This window comes from Phascolarctos cinereus, unplaced genomic scaffold (genome assembly GCF_003287225.1).
Source record: "Phascolarctos cinereus isolate Bilbo 61053 unplaced genomic scaffold, phaCin_HiC Scaffold_4;HRSCAF=312, whole genome shotgun sequence".
In the NCBI taxonomy this organism is placed as follows: Eukaryota; Metazoa; Chordata; class Mammalia; order Diprotodontia; family Phascolarctidae; genus Phascolarctos; species Phascolarctos cinereus.
In genome coordinates, this window is record NW_027555847.1 from 281174113 (window position 1) to 281193094 (window position 18982).

Consider the following 18982-nt stretch of genomic DNA (forward strand, 5'->3'; position numbering starts at 1 on the left):
ATAATTGGGAGAATATTTAAAATTAAAAAGACAGACTTTTGTGGCAACGACTACTGTGGAAGCATTGAAAAAAATGTTGCCCAATTTCTCAAATGCAATCTAGTATACCCTCTTCCCCCACTTCCTTTCTGGATCCAATTCATGGCCATCTGTCAAGAGTGGTGAAAAGATGCAGTGTGTGTGTGTGTGTGTGTGTGTGCATAGGCTGCAGCTTATGACCATATTATGACTTGAGCATCAGAAGTAATAATAATAGCTAGAATTTACATAGCATTTTAAGATTTTCTAAGCACTTTAATGTGGTATTTTCACAACAACTTTAGAAGTAAGTACTGTTATTATTCCTATTTGGCAGATGAGTAAACTGAGGTTATGTGACTTGTCCAGGGTTGTGAGGTAGTAAGAGTCTGAAGCAAGATTGATGTTATATATTTCTGCCATAGTAACATGAAAGACATCACTAAAGCCATATATGACCAAAAAACGTGAACCAGTCACATTCCAATAGTCAAAAATGATTAGCCTGAGTGATAAACTAGTATACACAAAATAAAAAAGAACTAGAACAAAACTTTTAGCATCACTTTGCATAAACATCAATGGAGAATTTACTGGGATACACGGAAAAGGATCTCACAGGATAAAAAGGCATTGGGGGAGTACCTACACTAATAAGTTCATGGATCTTTCAAAATGAGTGAATTTAAAGAGGTACAAAAGAAAGCACTATGTGAGGGTGGAAAAAAAAAGGTGGTCATTGACAATGAGGGTAAGGTAGGGAGAAGGATTTGAGAAGACAGGAGGTAGGACATTTGACCAAATTCATTGATGTTATTTAGGCATTATATGTATATGTATATATGTGTGTGTATATGTATACACACACATATGTATATATATATATATATATATATGTATGTATGTATACACACATATATACACATATATACATATACACACATATACACATATACACACACACACACATACATACTTACATACAAATATAAATAATTTGCTTTTCCGGTGAGGCAGTCGGGGTTAAATGACTTGCCCAGGGTCACACAGCTAGTAAATGTCAAGTGTCTGAGGCTGGATTTGAACTCAGGTCCTCTTGATTCCAAGGCCAGAGCTCTATGCACTGGACTACCTAGGTGCCCCTGGCACAATAGATTCTTAAATTTATAGCCTGTTAGAGCTGAAAGGGACCTTAAATAATGTCTTTCATTTTCCTCTCATTTTACAGATGATACCTAGATAGGATAATTCATTTGTACAAGTTCACAATCTAGTTAATTGAAGAACTAGAATTACTAAAAACATCATTTTGTCTATATACCAGATGTGATGCAATGGAATGATACCTGGATTTGTAATCAGAGCATAGTGACAAATTACCTTCACGAATGTCTGGACAAATTCAGAGCTCCAAAAATAGTCCACTAGTATACCTATTTCCCCCTAGACTCTCCAATATTTGTTATTTTTCCTTCTATCATTTTGGCTATTCTGATAGGTGTGAAGTGAGAACCTCAAATTTGCTTTGATTTTCCTTTCTCTAATCATTAGTGATGTAGTGAATTTTTTCATTACATTGTTGATAGCTTGCATTTTTTTCCATTTAAAAGTGTTCATATTCAACTGTTATCTGTTTGATTTGACTTTTTGTCTATTGGGGATGGCTTAGTCTTATAAATTTGAATCAGTTCCTAATATATCTAGAAAATGAATCTTTCAGAGAAACTTGCTGCAAAGAATTTTCCAGTTATCTGTTTGCCTTCTAGTTTTACATGATATTTCTGCAAAAACTTTAAATATTTTGTATAATCAGTATTGTCTGCTTTATATGTTTTCTCTATCACTTGTTCAGTTATAAGTGCATCCTCAGTGTTCCTTGCCCCTTCCTACTGGAAAGTGAAGCCATATAACAAATAACTGTTTATAAAATATTGTTTATTTTATCATTTAAAAAATTTTATGTTTTAAAATTCCCTGCCTCTCACAGGCCTTTCCCACACCCACTGAGAAGTCATGTAATATGATACTAATTATACCTGTGAAATAATGCAAAACATTTCCATGTTAGCCATATCACAAAAAAGCAAGCAAAATAAAGTGAGAAGATTATACATCAATTTGCACTCAGAGTTCATAATTTCTTTCTCTGGTGATGGATAGTATTTTTTTCCAATAATTTTTTCTGGAATTGCTTTGATTGCATTGCACTGATCAGAGCAACTAATTCATTCACAGTTGGCCATCATTACAACACTGCTGTTACTGTGTACAAGGATCTCTTGGTTCTGCTCACTTTCCTTTGCATCAGTTCATATAGATTTTCCTATGTTCTTTTTTCCCCTTAAACTATCCACCTTATCATTTCTTGTAACACAATAGTACTCCATCACAATCATATGCCACATCTTGTTCAGCCATTCCTCAATTGATGGGCATTCCCTCAATTTCTCCTGAATTTCCAATTCTTTGCCATGAGAAAGAACTACTATATGTATTTTTGTACACGTAAACTTTTTTCCCTTTATGCTCTGATCTCTTTGGGGTCCATTTCAAGTAGTGGTATTGCAGGGCAAAAGTTCTATAGCCTTTGGGCATAGTTTCAAATTGTTCTATTGAATGATTGGAATAATTATCAACTCTACCAGTAGTTCAGTAGTGTATGTATTTCCCTTCATCTCTTCCAGCATTTGTAATTTCTGAGAGGGGTTAGGTGGTACTTCAGAGTTCTTTTAATTTGCATTTCTCTAATCATTAGTAATTAGATAATTTTTTTCATGTGACCATAAAGAGCTTAGATATATTTTTCTGAATATTAACTTTTCATATCATTTGACCATTTATCAATTTCTCTTTTTTTGTAAATTTGAGAATTGCTTTTATTTTTAATGAGTATTTTTAAAAAAAGTTATCCCCACTTAATAGTGCTATATTTTTTCTAATTGCACGTAAAGATAGCTTTCAACATTCTCTTTTATAAGATTTTTGAATTCCAATTTTTTTCTCCCTCCCTCTTTCCCTTTCCCCCTCCTCCCCTCCCCAAGATGGGAAGCAATCTGATATAAGCTATACATGTACAATCATATTAAACATATTTCCACATTAGCTATGTTGTGAAAGAGGAATTAGAACAAAAGAGAAAAAACACAAGAAAAGAAAAGAGAGAATAGTATGCTTTGATCTGCATTCAGACTCTATAGGTCTTTCTCTGAATGTAGATAGCATTATTCATCATGAGTCTTTTGGAATTGTTTAGATCATGGTATTGCTGAGAAGAGCTAAGTCTATCAAAGCTGGTCATTGCACAATGTTGGTGTTACTGTGTACAATGTTCTCCTGGTTCTGTTCCAAGAATTTTGAGCATCAGTTCAGGTAAATCTTTCCAGATTTTTCTGAAATCCACTTGCTCAGCATTTCCAATAGTACAATAGCATTCCATTACATTCATATACCACATGTTCAGTCATTCCCCAATTGATGGGCATCTCCTCAATTTCCAATTCTTGGCCACCACAAAAAGAGCTGCTATACCTATTTTTGTACATGTGGGTCCTTTTCCCATTTTTATCATCTCTTTGGTATGCAGACCTAGTAGTCCTATAGCTGGATAAAAGGGTATGCACAGTTTTATAGCTCCTTGAGCATAGTTCCAAATTGCTCTCTAGAATGGTTGGATCAGTTCAAAACTCTGTCAATAATGCATTAGTGTTCCAATTTCCCCATATCTCCAACATTTATTATTTTCCTTTTCTGTCATATTAGCCAGTCTGAAAGGTGTGAGGTGGTACCTCAGAGTTGTTTTGATTTGCATTTCTCTAATCAATAGTGATTTAGAGAATTTTTTCATATATTTTTTTAGCTTTAATTTCTTCCTCTGAAAACTGCCTGTTCATATCCCTTGACCATTTATCAATTGGGGAATGACTTGTATTCTTATAAATTTGACTCAGTTCTTTATATATTTTAGAAATAAGGCCTTTATCAGAGAAACTGACTGTAATAATTGTTTCCCAGCTTTCTGCTTCCCTTGTACTCTTGGTTGCATTTGCTTTGTTTATGAAAAAAACATTTTCATTTTATGTAATCAAAATTATCCATTTTGATTTCATAATGTTCTCTATCTCTTTTTTGGTCTTAAATTTTCCCCTTCTGAATGGTAAAATATTCCTTGAATTGCTCTTATTTTTATTAATTTGTATTTGTTCCTATATATTTGATAAATGAGGCTTTTACTAGAGAAACTTGCTGTAAAATTTTTGTTAATTTATTGTCTATGGAATATTTTAGCAAAATGTGGTTTCCCTAATTATCTTTTTTAATTAGTTCTATTTTGCTTTTGCTTTGTCTGAGATCATAATTGCTACTCCTACTTTATTTACTTTAGGCAAAGATTTTGGTCCAGTCCTTTATTTTAACTCTGCATCTGTGTCTTTCTGTTTCAAGCATATCCCTTTTTTTTCAAGCATATCTCTTGTAAAGAACATATTGTTGGATTTTAGTTTGTAATCCTTTCTGTTGTCTGCTTGCAATTTATGGGTGAGCTCATCCCATTCACATTCACAGTTATGATTACTAACTGTATATTTACCTCTTTCCCATTTTGTTCTGTTTTTCTTTCCTGTCCCTCCTCAAAAGTCTTTTTTTTTTTGCTTCTTACCACTGTTCCCCTTAATTTACCTTTATTTTTTTGTTAGCACTCCCTCTTTTGGTTATGTACTTCACTCCTATTTCCCTTTTAGGCAAGATACATTTGTATAACCAATTGAGTGTGTGTATCTATATCCTTTTTTCCTTCCCTCTTTGAATCAATTCTGAGGAGAGTGAGGTTCAAGTATTACCCTTCAACCCTCCCCATTTCCCCCTCCATTGTAAAAGCTCTTCCTTGTGCGCCTCTTTTATGTGAAGAAAAATTTCCCCATTCTACCCCTCCCTTTTCCTTTTCCACATGTATCCCTCTTTCTTATTTCTTCATTTTTTTGGGGGGAAATCACCCCAACATAATTAGTTCACACAAATGCCCTCTCTCTAGTGAGAGTTTTTCTAACTTTTCTAATAATGCTAAAGTTCTCAGGATTTACCTCTATCATCTTCCCTTCTAGGAATGTAAACAGTTTATTAAATCTCTTATACTTTTTCTTTCATGTTTACCTTTTTTATCTTTGTCTTGAGTCTTTCGTTTGAATGTCAAATTTTCTATTCAGCTCTGGTCTTTTCATCAGGGATTTTTGAAAGTCCCCCTTTTCATTAAATCTCCAATTTTTACCTGAAAAATTGTAGTCAGTTTTGATAAGTATGTTATTCTTTGTTGTAATCCTAGCTCCTTTGCCTTCCCAAATATCATATTCAAAGCCCTCTGCTCCTTTAGGGCAGAAGCTACTAAATCTTGCGTAATTCTGACTGTGGCTCTATGATATTTGAATTGTTTCTTTCTGCCTGCTTGCAGTATTTTCTCCTTGACCTGGAAGCTCTGGAATTTGGCTATAATATTTCTGGGAGGTTTCTTTTTGGTATTTTTTTCAGGTGATGGTCAGTGGATTCTTTTAATTTCTATTTTACCCTATGGATCTAGATTATCAGTGATGTTTTCCTTTATAGTTTCTTGAAATGTGATGTCTGGGTTCTTTTTTATCATGGATTTCAGGCAGCCCAATAATTCTTAAATCAGCTCTACTTGCTCTAGTTTCCAGGTCAGTTGTTTTTCCAATGAAATATTTCACATTTTGTTCTATTTTTTCCCTATTTTTTTTTCATTTCTTGATGTCTCATGGAGTCATTAGACTCCACTTGCCCAATTCTAATTTTTAAGGAATTATTTTCCTCAGTGAGCTTTTGTACTTCTTTTCCCATTTTCCCAATTTTGTTTTTTAGAGTTCTTTTCTTTAGTGAACTTCTGTACCCCCTTTTCCATTTTGCTTATTCTGTGTTTCTTCAGTAAATGTTTGTGCCTCTTTTACCAGTAGGCCAATTCTGTATTTTTGAGGTGTTATTTTCTTCAATATTTTTTGGTGCTTTTACCAAGCTGTTAATTCTCTTAATAATTTCCTTGCATAATTTTCAATTCCCTCCTTTTTCCCCTCTATTTCTCTTATTGCTTTCTTTAATTCTTCCACAAATTTTCATTGGGCTTGTATCCAAATTAGCATTTTTCTTTGAGGCTTTGCTTGTGGCTGTCTCACCTTGATGTCTTCTTCTGAGTTTGTGTCTTGGTCTTCCCTGCCACCATAGTAGCTTTTTAGGGTCGAGTTCTTTGTTTGTTGTTTGCTTGTTTTCCCAGCCTATATCCTGACTTTGACCTTTATGTTAAAATTGGGTTCTGTCCACTTTAGGGTGGGAAGGCACTGTTACAAGCTTAAGGCTCTTTTGTGATGCTATTTTGAAAACTATTTCTGGGGGTCTGCAAGTTTTTTGTTCTTCCAAGGTGATGTGATTTGTGGAGACATATGTTACTGCTTTCATGGACTTCACTCTGGTCTTTATTCAGGAAAGGCCTATATTTCCTTGGTGCCCCAAATATTGTCTCTACAACTGGGACCAGTTCCCCGCTTTCGCTATAGCCACAAGTGCTAGCATTCCTCTTGGCTCTGGAACTGTGACCATGTTCCCTATTGCCCTGTGGCTCTAAACGCTAGCATTCTTATCTGCCTTGCATCTGTGACTAGTGCCCTTTCTCCCTTATTATGAACCACAAGTGCTCCTCTCTACTCTGGTACTTTATCCCAGAACTGTGTATAAGCAATAGTGTTGCTATAGGCCCCAGACCAGCAAAGGGTCTTCTGTAATATCTGACTAGTTGTCTCATCTCCTTACTGTATGTGAGCTGAGAATCTCTGAACCTGTTGCTGCTACTGTTACAACTACCTCCAAGCCACTGGTGCTGCTGTGCCATGCACTCTGTACAAGCCCCTATACTGGTGTCACAGATGTCTACTGCTAACTTTCTGAGTTGCTTTAATCTGTAAGAAATGTCTCATGCTGATCTTTTCTTGGCTCTGCCACCCCAAAATTTGATTTAAGTAGCTATTTTAAAGTTCTTTTGGAGGGAATATTGGGAAGTTCACTTGTATTGTTTCCTCTCTTCTGTCATATTGACTTCTCAAAAAGTAGTTTTTTTAAAAGAAAAAAGAAAAAGGAGGAAGAAAAAAGCAAAACTGATCAATATTTAGAAAATGTCTGAAAATCACATTCATGGCCCTTTACCTTCAAAAAGGAATGTAATGAAGCTGTTTTCTTACTTCTCATCTTTGGGGTCATGTTTGCAGTTCGTGATTTTGTAACATCCACTTTTGATTTTTTAAAATTTAAATTGTTGCAGTCATTGTGTAAGTTGTTTTTTGGTTCTGTTTACTCTGCATCAGGTCATATAAGTCTTTTCATGCTTCTCTTTATTAATATTCCATTGCAACCATATGCCAAAATTTTTGTTCAGACACTCCCCAAGTAATGGGCATCTACTTTATTTCTAATTATTTGATATTATGCAAAAGTAGTATTGTAAATGTTCTAGTGTCCATGAAAATCTCTGAGTCAGAGAGTATGGACTTTTTAATCACTTTATTTACTTAATTACAAATTGCTTCTGAAATGGTTTTACTGATATTAATAATTCATTTGTGTGCAAGTATGCTTGCCTTCCCACAACACCTTCAAAATTGACTATTCTTACTTTTTGTTATCATTGCCAATCTGCTAAGTTGTGATCTGAAACCTCACGGATATTTTGATTTATATTTCTCCAATTATTAGTTATGTGGGACATTCTTTCATGTTTTTAACAGTTTATAATTCTTTTGAAAAGTGTTTATTAATACCCTTTGGCCAGTTATGTATTGGGAAATGGCTTTTGGATATACCCACACACGCTCACAGATAGATGGTATTTGTTTACGTATCTGGAATGCAAAACCTTTATTGGAGAAATTTGATACAAAGAATTTTTTTTCCCTCTTCAATGGCTTCCCCTGTTATGCATTAATTTTGGTTCTGCAGAAGCTTTTCAGTCTCATGAAATAAGTTATCTGTTTTATCTTGCGTAATTACTTCTCACTTGTTTGATTAAGAATAATCTCTTATTGTAGATTTGAAAGATGTGTGATTTCCCTCTCTTTTAATTTTTTTTATAGCATGATCCATAATATTCAGGTTAAATGTCCAATGAGAATTTATTGTAGAATATGATGGTCTAAGTCAATCCATTTATTTGTTAGACTGCTTTCCAGTTTTTACATCACTTTTAATCAAATAGGAGAGCTTCCTAATTAATTTATGCTTCTATGCTTACTGCAATTGGGTTATAGTGTTTTATTATTTCTGATTCTCTTTTATCAAATTTTTCTCGTTGATCTATACCTCTATTTTTAAACCAATAAAATAGTTTTGATGACTGCTACTTTATTACAGTTTGAGGCATGGAGGTGATTATTTCCCCTTCATTGCTGTCTTTTTCATTATTTCCCTTGATTGTAGAACTTTTGTTCATCCAATTAAATTTTATCATTATTATATTGTTATATAAAGTATCTCTTATAGTTTGATTGCTATAGCATTACAACTATCAATTAACTTTGCTGGTATGGTCACTTTAAATTATTTTGGCTCCCCCATAAAAACTGAATATTCCTCTAGCTATCCTTATTCTTTAAGGTTCACTTTGTAATTGAATTTGAATCATTCTTAATCACCTTGCTACTGACAGAGGGCGTATTTCACCTTCAGTAATATTAAAGAATATTCTAAGCATTTAAATGTTCATAGTTCTTATTCAACCCTGCCCATATATGACATGGAGGGTGGTGTGTGTGTGTTTGTGTGTGTGTGTGTGTGTGTGTGTGTGTGTGTGTGTGTGTGTAAAACAGTGACTTTGAACCATTCTCCTCGGTAATGGCTTAGATTCACTTCTCTCCTCTTACCCCTCTTTTCCATATTTTGAGACTGTCATCACTGTAAATTATCTTGTTGGCTCTTGGATAAGTATCTATCACTAGGATAATTGGCCAAGCTCTTAGTTGGGGGTTGGCAACTTGTCACTCCAAGTGACTCAAAGCTTTTCAATATAAATCAAGGTACCTACCATTTTCTGTTACTATTTTTTTCATGTAGAAAATGAAATAACACTTTTAGCATGGTGGTTTTTTGTGAGAAATATAAAATTATAAAATTTTATGAAAAATAATATAAGTTATAAAAAATTATAAAGAGCATTGTCTAAAAAATACTTTAAATAATTTAATGATGCAATTATTTTTCAGTATTATGATTTATCAGCACAGAATTATAGAATATAGACTTATTATCATTTTAATGATAATTATTTGATTCTGAAATTAGCTAAAGAAAATTAAACAGTATTTGCTTTCAGTGTTTTGTTGTTGTTGTTGTTGTTGTTGTTGTTGTTTATTGTCTGAGAAATTTATACCTTGGTTTCTCAGATCATGGGTCTCCTGAAAAACATTGCTGCCTCAAGAATAATGGGTTGATCGGGGAGTTAGGATGATCTGGTTCCAGTCCAGCCTCTGACAGCCAAGATGTGTGACCTTGAGCAAATCATCTGTCAATGCTCCAGGGAACTCTTTATGACTTAAAGTTGCAGATAAGTTGCTGATCTGCTTTGGAGGGCTTCTCATCTCTAGCTATCAATAAAATCATACATCTAAACCAAATTTAAAAAAGTAAAAAAAAAAATCTCCCATGAGAGGTTGCCCAGATTTAATTAAAATATTATAACTGTCAATTTTTAAAGTTCTGGTAAAGTGGAGAGAAAATTCTCTTTTCTTTACAAGCGAATTTTCTACCATATGAAAAAAAGTTGATGCAAGATTTTCACATTTTTTTGATTGAGAATTTAGTTGATAGCCTTACTGTCCAAAACTGTTTTGCCACTTGATGGCAGTATTTACTATATATTAAATAGACCTTATTGTATTAGTACCATCCTGAAATCTTGTTCATCCTCTCTTAACACTGGTCTTGGAAAAGATTGATAGCAATGCAAATGTACTTATAACCACTAGAGATACTCACCTTCCACCCCAATTAGCCTTTGCATTGATTTGCTGAGGAAAAACATCTATTACTGAAAAAGTCTTTCAGATGAGTATTTCACTTCTGTTGAAATATCTGTAGGAAAGCTTATCTAATAGAAGATACACTTTAATCAAAATGTATTTTACCAATATTTCTGGGGGAAATGACATGCTACTGACAATTTGTTTCCAGTTTAGAAAGGCATAGTACACTTTTTGCCTTTAAAGCTGTATGCTCATTAGGTATTTAAAAAAAAACAAACTTCTGGATAACATTTTAGTCTTTTTTTTTTTATGAAAGAGATTTATTCATGAGGCATTGCTTAGTGAAAACCCTTGATCCACCCCCTCTTACCAATTGCTATTTCTTTGTGAGAACATAATTACGGCCTGAATAGATGTCTCCCTCCCACCCCCACCCCCCATGTGGAAAAGCCCTCTGCCTACTGAAAACATTCCAGTACTTCTCAAATGATAAGAGTTGGCAGCCATTTGTTCTGTGGGAGACACACACACACACACACACACACACACACACACACACACACACAGAGATTCTGTAAACTCTTGGCAGCCAATTTCTGGCGGGCATGTTCACCAAGAGAACTTATGTTATGAGATTTACTCTCTGAGGAAATTGTTAGGGATTTACAAGGGAATTAAAATTTAGTGTTTCTGGCTTGAAATAAGGGAACAACTTTTTTCCCCCCTACTTTTTAAGATGCAGTTTTTTAAAAGCTTGGTACTATTTTGTTTTGTCACTAGTGAAGCTGCTCTTATATATAGTAAGGCACTATACTATTTTTTTATTTATAGGCAGAGTGAAGGCAAAATCCCTGCTGGATACTACAGGAAAGAGCAAAGGAGAATGGTTAAAATGGAACATGCGAAGCATCTTCCAGTCTGTTTATACATAAAAATATGTGGTTGTACAGAAATATGCTCAGACAGTCCAGTTCTGCTATTTCCACTTGCTCAACTCTATTTTACTTTACTGTGCATGTTTGCATACATAAAATTCAACAGTTTTCCTTTTTTTATCCATGTAGTATACTCTGTGCCCAGCTGAGTGACTTATACATTATGAACTTTATTCCAGCCAATCCCACCACCTCAGTTTTGAATAAATTGTTCACATCTGAGGTTAATACGCTTTCGAATGCAATGCCATTTGTATATTGTTTTCTTTTGAACAAGAACATGCTCTCATCATTTTCATATTTTACATTTGGAAAACACTGCCTGGTTTAAATCTGATGAAAAGAAATATTTATAAACTACCACTGTCCTTGACCATAAGGCTAATCTTAGATGTGTCTGAATTCATAAAGAGTACTCAGATCCAGATGCTATGATGGCAATAGAAGATAGTTTTCAAAAGTCATTTAGAAAGTTAGAGTCTTGGTTTCAAAGGCATAATGTCTGACATGCAATCTCAGATGAGATCAGTCTGGAGAACAAAGAAATAATGACTCCAACAATCTTTTCATAATTTGTTACATTTGTAAAACGAAAAGGCATGGTGCATTCTAGATGGAAATTTATAAAGGAAGGCTTTACAGATGATGAAAGAAGCAGTTTTTTATGGTTCCATTTGGAGAAACTAATTTTAATTTGCCCAACTTTCTGAAATATTGAGAACAGCTATTGCAATGCTATCTCCCTCATAGATGGTGTAAAGCATTCAAGCTATCAGTAAACACCTACCAGAGGTCAGAATAGCATTCATGCAGTACTTTCTATTGTGAACAGTTTTGCGTGACTACAGATTACAGGTATGCCTATTTGGTGGGGAAGAGGTTGTTACGTAATTTTTATGAGATTAGACACTAGAAAATATAAAATATTGTAGGAAGGTTAACTAACATTCCAATGTGTAGCCCCTTTAATTCAGGTTCTCCTATCAGAGTACAATGATGTCTACTCTATTAACCATAGCTGTATCTAATTTAAAGCAGAGTGTAGGGTCTGAGAAGAAATATTGAACCAAAGGCAGAGTTGGAGGAGGTTTGTTATGGTGCCATACAACAATCTTTTGGGTATCACTTTATATCTTGAAGTGACCCTGACAACTGACAGGTTTGTTCTTCTGAGTTAAAGAAATGTGCTGTGATAGAAATTTTGGAGGCTTCTGCAAATGTTCAAGCCTGGATAACTTTTCATCAACTTAATAAAAATTGTCCAGGGAGTTGAAATTGGTATTGATTTTTAATTTATACAGAAGTTATTAAAAATATATATCAATGTCAATTAAAACAGTTTCATTGTCTACTATATATAGGAAATCAAATTCCATAATTATATTGGCCATGTGGACAGTAGCCCTCATTTCATGGTTTAAAGGTCAGTGATGCTAAGACTATGAGTTTAAATTAAATTACATTATGTTTTTCCTCCTTTAACACAAATGTAACAGAAAATATTGAATGTTAAATAGGAATTACAAGGAGTAAACACTATATGTAGAAGGTAATGCCAATTTACCAGTTGGTTTCATATGCTGAGATTGTTTTATTTATTTTTTTTTTTGGTTTTTGGTTTTGGTTTTTTCCCCTCTTGGGTTTAAAAGGTTTCTACAAAACAAAGAATTTGACCATCATGCCATATGCCTTCACTGGCTTCTTGTGTGATAATAAAATGTTTTGAGTGTGCAAACCAGTCAGAGCTGGCTCTTTAATAATAGAAAGGTAGGACAAACATGGCCAGCTTGGATTTAGGAAGGAGTAAAACAAAAGAACGACCTTTTATTCTCCCCTTTCCTTTGTTCTTTTGATTTGACTGTGGTTACAATGCCATAAACCTTGTTACATATGTATATCAGAATGCACAAAAAAAAAGACAAAAATTTAAATAAAAATATTTTTTCGCACAAAATATTGGTGTGTTTCTGTTGTCTATGTAAAAAAAATAATTTTGATTATAAAAATGAAAATTCTTTTGGCAAAAAAAAAATGCCCCAACCCAGGCATTCACATTTAAAAATAGCATGATTGAAAAATGCTTCCATCTTGCTTAAGTAATCAGATGGTCTGGTTACCGTAGGAAATGAAGATGCCAAGAAGACTAGTAAAATACAAACAAGATCATCTGGCCTTGATTAAAGGCACGTGTCTGATTTACAATCCAGTCAGATTTCATGAATAACCCTAGTGTTAACTCTCATGAATTATCTAACTTTTCCCGATAAGGTTGTTTTGTACTATTTGTACTTCAGATTTTTCCCCGTATTTTTCCTGCAAAATAGAGTTTGTAGTATCAGAGTTTTTTTTTCCATTTTTTTCTGATAGTATTGCAGCAATGCATGGCCTTGATTAAAATATATTTTAAGTGGTAACCAGAGATTTATGTTCAATTTCAGGGAAACCAAAAAAAATTTCCAGAAAGGATTTAGTGAACTGCTTGAGAGCAGGGACTCCTTTTTGCCTTCATTTGTATCACCAGTGCTTAGCACAATGCCTGGAACATAGAAATCACTTAATACATTCTAGTTGAGTTTAACTGACTTGACTTTGGCAACTCCAAATGAAATACAATTGGAGAATGGTGGGATAAATTATGGAATATGAATGTAATGAAATAGTATGTACTGTTAAGAAATGATACAAGGTAAAATTCCAGAAACTTAAGTGAACAGAAACTGGAAGGCAGGAAGACGGGAGGTTGGGAAACAGGCAGAATAAAAGAAGGCAATCATGTAGATTAAAAAGAAATAAGGAAGGAAGGAAATGAGCTTTTAAGTGCTTACTATGTGCTAGTTACTTGGCTAAGTGCTTTATAAATACCTCATTAAATCCTCACAAAAATATTGAGAGGCAGGCACTGTTATTATCCCCATCTTACAATTAAGGAAACTGAAGCAAATAGAGGTTAAGTGTCTTGCCCAGAGTCAAAGAACTAATCACTTAGGCCAAATTTGAACTCAAGTTTTCATTATTCCAGGCCCAGCACTCTATCCAATGTGGGAATTATACAATTATAATTAATGTTGTAATTAAGTTGTAATTATTACATTGTAATTATACACTTTTATACAATTATACTATTATGATTAACTACTTTTTTGAAAGACTTAAGGACTCTGATCAGTAACCATGATCAACCATGATTCTAGAGTACCAATATGAAGAATGTTAACCTCTTCCCAAAGTTAGATGACTCAGTGAGTAAAGCATTGGAAATTCAGTCCAGAAGATCTGAGTTCAATTTTGGCTCAGATACTTACTAGGTATATAAACCCCAGAACATTATTTAGTGTCTATATGTTTCAGTTTCCTCATCTATAAAATGAGGGTAATAATAATACCTACCTACAGCATTGTTGTGAGGATGAGATTATATTTGTAGAGTGCTTGGTAAATTTTAAAGCACTATACACACAAACATATATATGTATACATATACATATATAAATATATGCATACATATATAGATATCACAAACATATACATATACACATATACACTCAAACACGTATACATAAGACCATACTATGCTTATTTCCACTTGTCATCTGTTTCTCTGAAAGTGGATAACATCTTTCTTCGTAAGTCCAAATCTTTCCATATTTTTCTAAATCCACCAGCTCATCATTTCCTGTAACATAATATAATATATATATTATTTAATATATATTATAATATAATGTAATATATACTATAATGTTATTTTATATTATATAAAATATAATTATATATAATATGATACATATTATATATAATATATAAAATATAAAATACAATTATATATAATATAATTGACTCTATCCATAACAAAAGTAATAGAAATCATATGATTATATTAATAGATGCAAAAAAAGCTTTAGATAAAATATAGCACCTATTCCTATTAAAAAAACAATACAGAACACAGCAATAAATGGAGTTTTCCTTAAAATGATAAGTAGCATGTATCTAAAGCCATCAGCAAGCATTATATGTAATGGGGACAAGCTATAAGTTTCCCAAAAAGATCAAGGGTGAAAAAAAGGATGTCCATTAACACCACTGTTATTCAATATTGTACTAGAAAGATTACCTTTAGTAATAAAAGAAGAAAAGGTAATTGAAATTAAAATAGGCAATGAGTAAACAAAGCTATCACTTTTTGCAGATGATATGATGTTATACTCAGAGAATCCTAGAGAATCAACTAAAAAAAACTTCTTGAAATAATTAACAACTTCAGCAAAGTTGCAGGATATAAAATAAACCCACACAAATCCTCAGCATTTCTATACATTACTATCAAAGCCCCATAGCAAGTGATGGAGAAATTCCATTTACAATAACTGTAAACAATATAAAATACTTAGGAGTCTGCCTGCCAAGACTAACTCAGGAACTACATGAACAAAATTATGAAACACTTTTCACACAAATAAAGTCAGATCTTAATAATTAGGAAAATATCAGTTGCTCATGGGTACACCAAGCTAGTATTATAAAAAAGACAATCCTAACTAAATTAATTTACTTACTCAGTGCCATTGCCAAGAAACCTACCAAAATCATTTTATAGAGCTAGAAAAAATAATACCAAAATTCATCTGGAAAAACAAAAGTTCCAAAATATGAAGGGAATTAATTAAAAAAAAATGGAAAGGAAGGTGGCCTAACTCTACCAGATCTAAAACTATATTATAAAGCAGCAATAATCAAAACTACTTGGTACTGGCTAGGAAGTAGAGTGGTGAATCTGTGAAATAGGTTGAACACACAAGACACAGTAGTCAGTTACTGTAGTAATCTACTGTTTGATTAACCCAGAGACTCCAGCTTCTGGGATAAGAACTCACCATTTGACAAAAACCACTGGGAAAACTGGAAAATACTATAGCAGAAACTAGGCATAGACCAACAACTTATGCTTATATCAAGATAAGGTCAAAATGAGTACATGGTTTATACATAAAGGTTGATACTATAAACATGTTAGAAGAGCAAGGAATAGTTTACATGTCAGATTTATGGAGATGAGAAGAATTTATGACCAAACAAAGAAAGAGAACATTATGAAGTGCAAAATGGATAATTTTGGTTACATTAAATTAAAAAAGGTTTTGCACAAGAAAAGCCAATGTAACCAAAATTAGAAGGGAAGCAGAAAGCTGGGAAAAATTTTTACAGCCAGTGTTTCTGATAAAGGCCTCATCTCTAAAATATATGGAGAACTGAGTCAATTTATAAGAATACAAGTCATTCCCAAATTAATAAATGGTCAAAGGATATGAACAGGCAGTTTTCAGATGAAGAAATTAAAACTATCTATAGTCATATGAAAAGTGCTCTAAATCACTATTGATTAAAGAAATTCAAATTAAAACAACTTTGAGGTACCACCTCACACCTATCAGATTGGCTAACGTGACAAAACAGTAAAATAGTAAAAGTTGCAGATGTGGGAAAATTGGAACACTAATGCGTTGTTGGTAGAGTTGTGAACTGATCCAGCCATTCTGCAGAGCAATTTGGAACTATGCCCAAAGGGCTATAAAACTGTATATATCCTTTGACCCAGAAATATCACTTCTAGGTCTATATCCCAAAGAGATCATAAAAATGCTAAAAGGAGCCTTTCCTTTCTATCCCAGGCTCTGTATAGAGCGGCACCCGTCGCAGCCACTGAGATGTTGATGCCCACAAAGAGCCAAATTGCCATCTATGAACTCCTCTTTAAGGAGGGAGTAATGGTAGCCAAGAAGGATGTCCACATGCCAAAGCACCCTGAGCTGGCAGACAAGAATGCGCCCAATCTCTATGTCATGAAGGCCATGCAGTCTCTAAAGTCTCGTGGCTATCTTAAGGAGCAGTTTGCATGGAGGCATTTCTACTGGTACCTCACCAATGAGGGCATTCACTACCTCCGGGATTACCTTCACCTGCCCCCTGAGATCGTGCCTGCCACGCTCTGCAGAAGTCGTCCCGAGACAGGAAGGCCAAGGCTCACAGGTCTGGAGGGTGAGTGACCTGCCCGGCTTACTCGAGGTGAAGCTGACAGAGACACATACAGATGAAGTGCTGCTCCCCCTGGTGCTGACAAGAGGGCCGAGGCTGGGGCTGGGTCGGCAACAGAATTCCAATTTAGAGGTGGATTTGGTCGTGGATGTGGTCAACCTCCTCAATAAAAACTGTAGAGATATGTTTCATGTTGAATAAGATTTTGGAAAAAAAATGGTAAAAGGACCCACATGTACAAAAATATTTATAGTAGGTCTTTTTGTGGGGGTCAAGAATTGGAAATTAAGGGGATGCCCATCAATTGGGGATGGCTGAACAAGTTGTGGTATATGAATATAATGAAGTACTACTGTGCTATAAGAAATGCTGAGCAGGTGGATTTTAGAAAAGCCTGGAAAGACATATATGAACTGATGCTGAAGAACCAGTAGAACATTTTACATAGTAATGGCAACACTGTGCAATGATCAACTTTGGTAGATCTTCTTACCCCTTAACAGCAGTACCATAATCCAAGACAATTCCAAGAGACACATGATGGAAAATGCTATCCACATCCAGACAAAGAACTATGAAGTCTGAAGGCAGACTGAAGCATACTATTTTCTCTTTTTTTTTTTCTTGTGGCCTTTCTCTTTTGTTTTCTAATTCTTCTTTCACAACATGACTAATGTGGAAATATGTTTAATATGATCGTGTATACATACACACACACACACACACACACACACACATATCCTATATCAGATTTCTTGCCATCCTGGGGAGGAGGGAGAGGAGGGAGCAAGGGAGAGAAATCTTGAATCTCAGTATCTTATAAAATTTTATGTTGAAAGCTATCTTTACATGTAATTGGGAAAAAAACAAAATACTATTAAGTGAAAATTTTAAAAGACAACAGTAAATACAGACAGGAAAAAAGAAACAAGCAGGGAAATGGCATCCTTAAAGATACTATAGATAATGAATATATATCAATACTTGACTACATGTGTATGTGTGTATACATGCAAAAGCATAGTTTCTAAGTACTTTAATGAAATTTAATTTAATTATAGGAATAAATATGCAGTAAAAATATAATAGTGGTAAACTTCAACATATTTCTTTCAGGCTAAGACAAATCATTTAAAGAAGATAAGCAAAAAGAATTTAAGGTCCTTAATAGAAGTTGAAAAAAATAAGAAGAATAGTTTTCTGGTCATCAATGAATGGGAATAGAAAGGAGTTTCTCTTCCATAACTGACACCTTTACAATAATTGACAACATGTCAGAGAATAAAATCCTCACTGAAAAATTCAGAGAGGGATAAATGATCCTTTACTGCCCACAGTGCAGTAAAAAAATTATGCTCTTTGAACCAAGAATTAAAAATTTATTGGAGAATAAGTGATTTAAACCAAAAGCATTTGTGAGGTAAAAACAAATTATAGCAACAATAGACAATTCTATTTAAAAAATGACAACTTTGAGATACCATAGCAAAATGTGTCATATGATACTAAAATAGTCCTTGAACCAAGAGTACTTCACAAGGGTCTGTAAACAATTTAATAAAAAGACCTTTATTTTCATATAATTGGTCTCTTTCATATTCCTATACATTTTAACTTATACATTTAAAACATTATTCTTAGTCCATTGACTGCATCACACAAAAAAAATTAATAACCTCTGCTTCAGGGGGAAATTTATAGTTCTAATTGAATAATTCTAATAATTCTAATTTCATGAATAAAAGGAAGAATAGATCTATGAACTGGGCATACAATTAACAACAGCATAGGCAATAACAATAAATACTTAAAGAAGCAAAAAAATAAAAAAAAATTTGAATAAATACCAAATCAAAATTAACTGCAATAAAAATATTTTTTTTCACCTTAAAAGTGACTGTTGGAGAAAAAAGTAACATAAAATGGATCAACAATAGACTAGTCTGATTTTTTAAAAAAAGACAAAAAATGGTTCTATCAAAAATGAAAAATGAG

At 33.6% G+C, this 18982-nt stretch overlaps 1 pseudogene; it reads left to right on the plus strand.

The window, feature by feature from the left end:
• Nucleotides 1-16659: 16659 nt before the first annotated feature.
• LOC110195908 (small ribosomal subunit protein eS10 pseudogene) lies at nt 16660-17198 on the plus strand (annotated as a pseudogene).
• Nucleotides 17199-18982: the final 1784 nt, after the last annotated feature.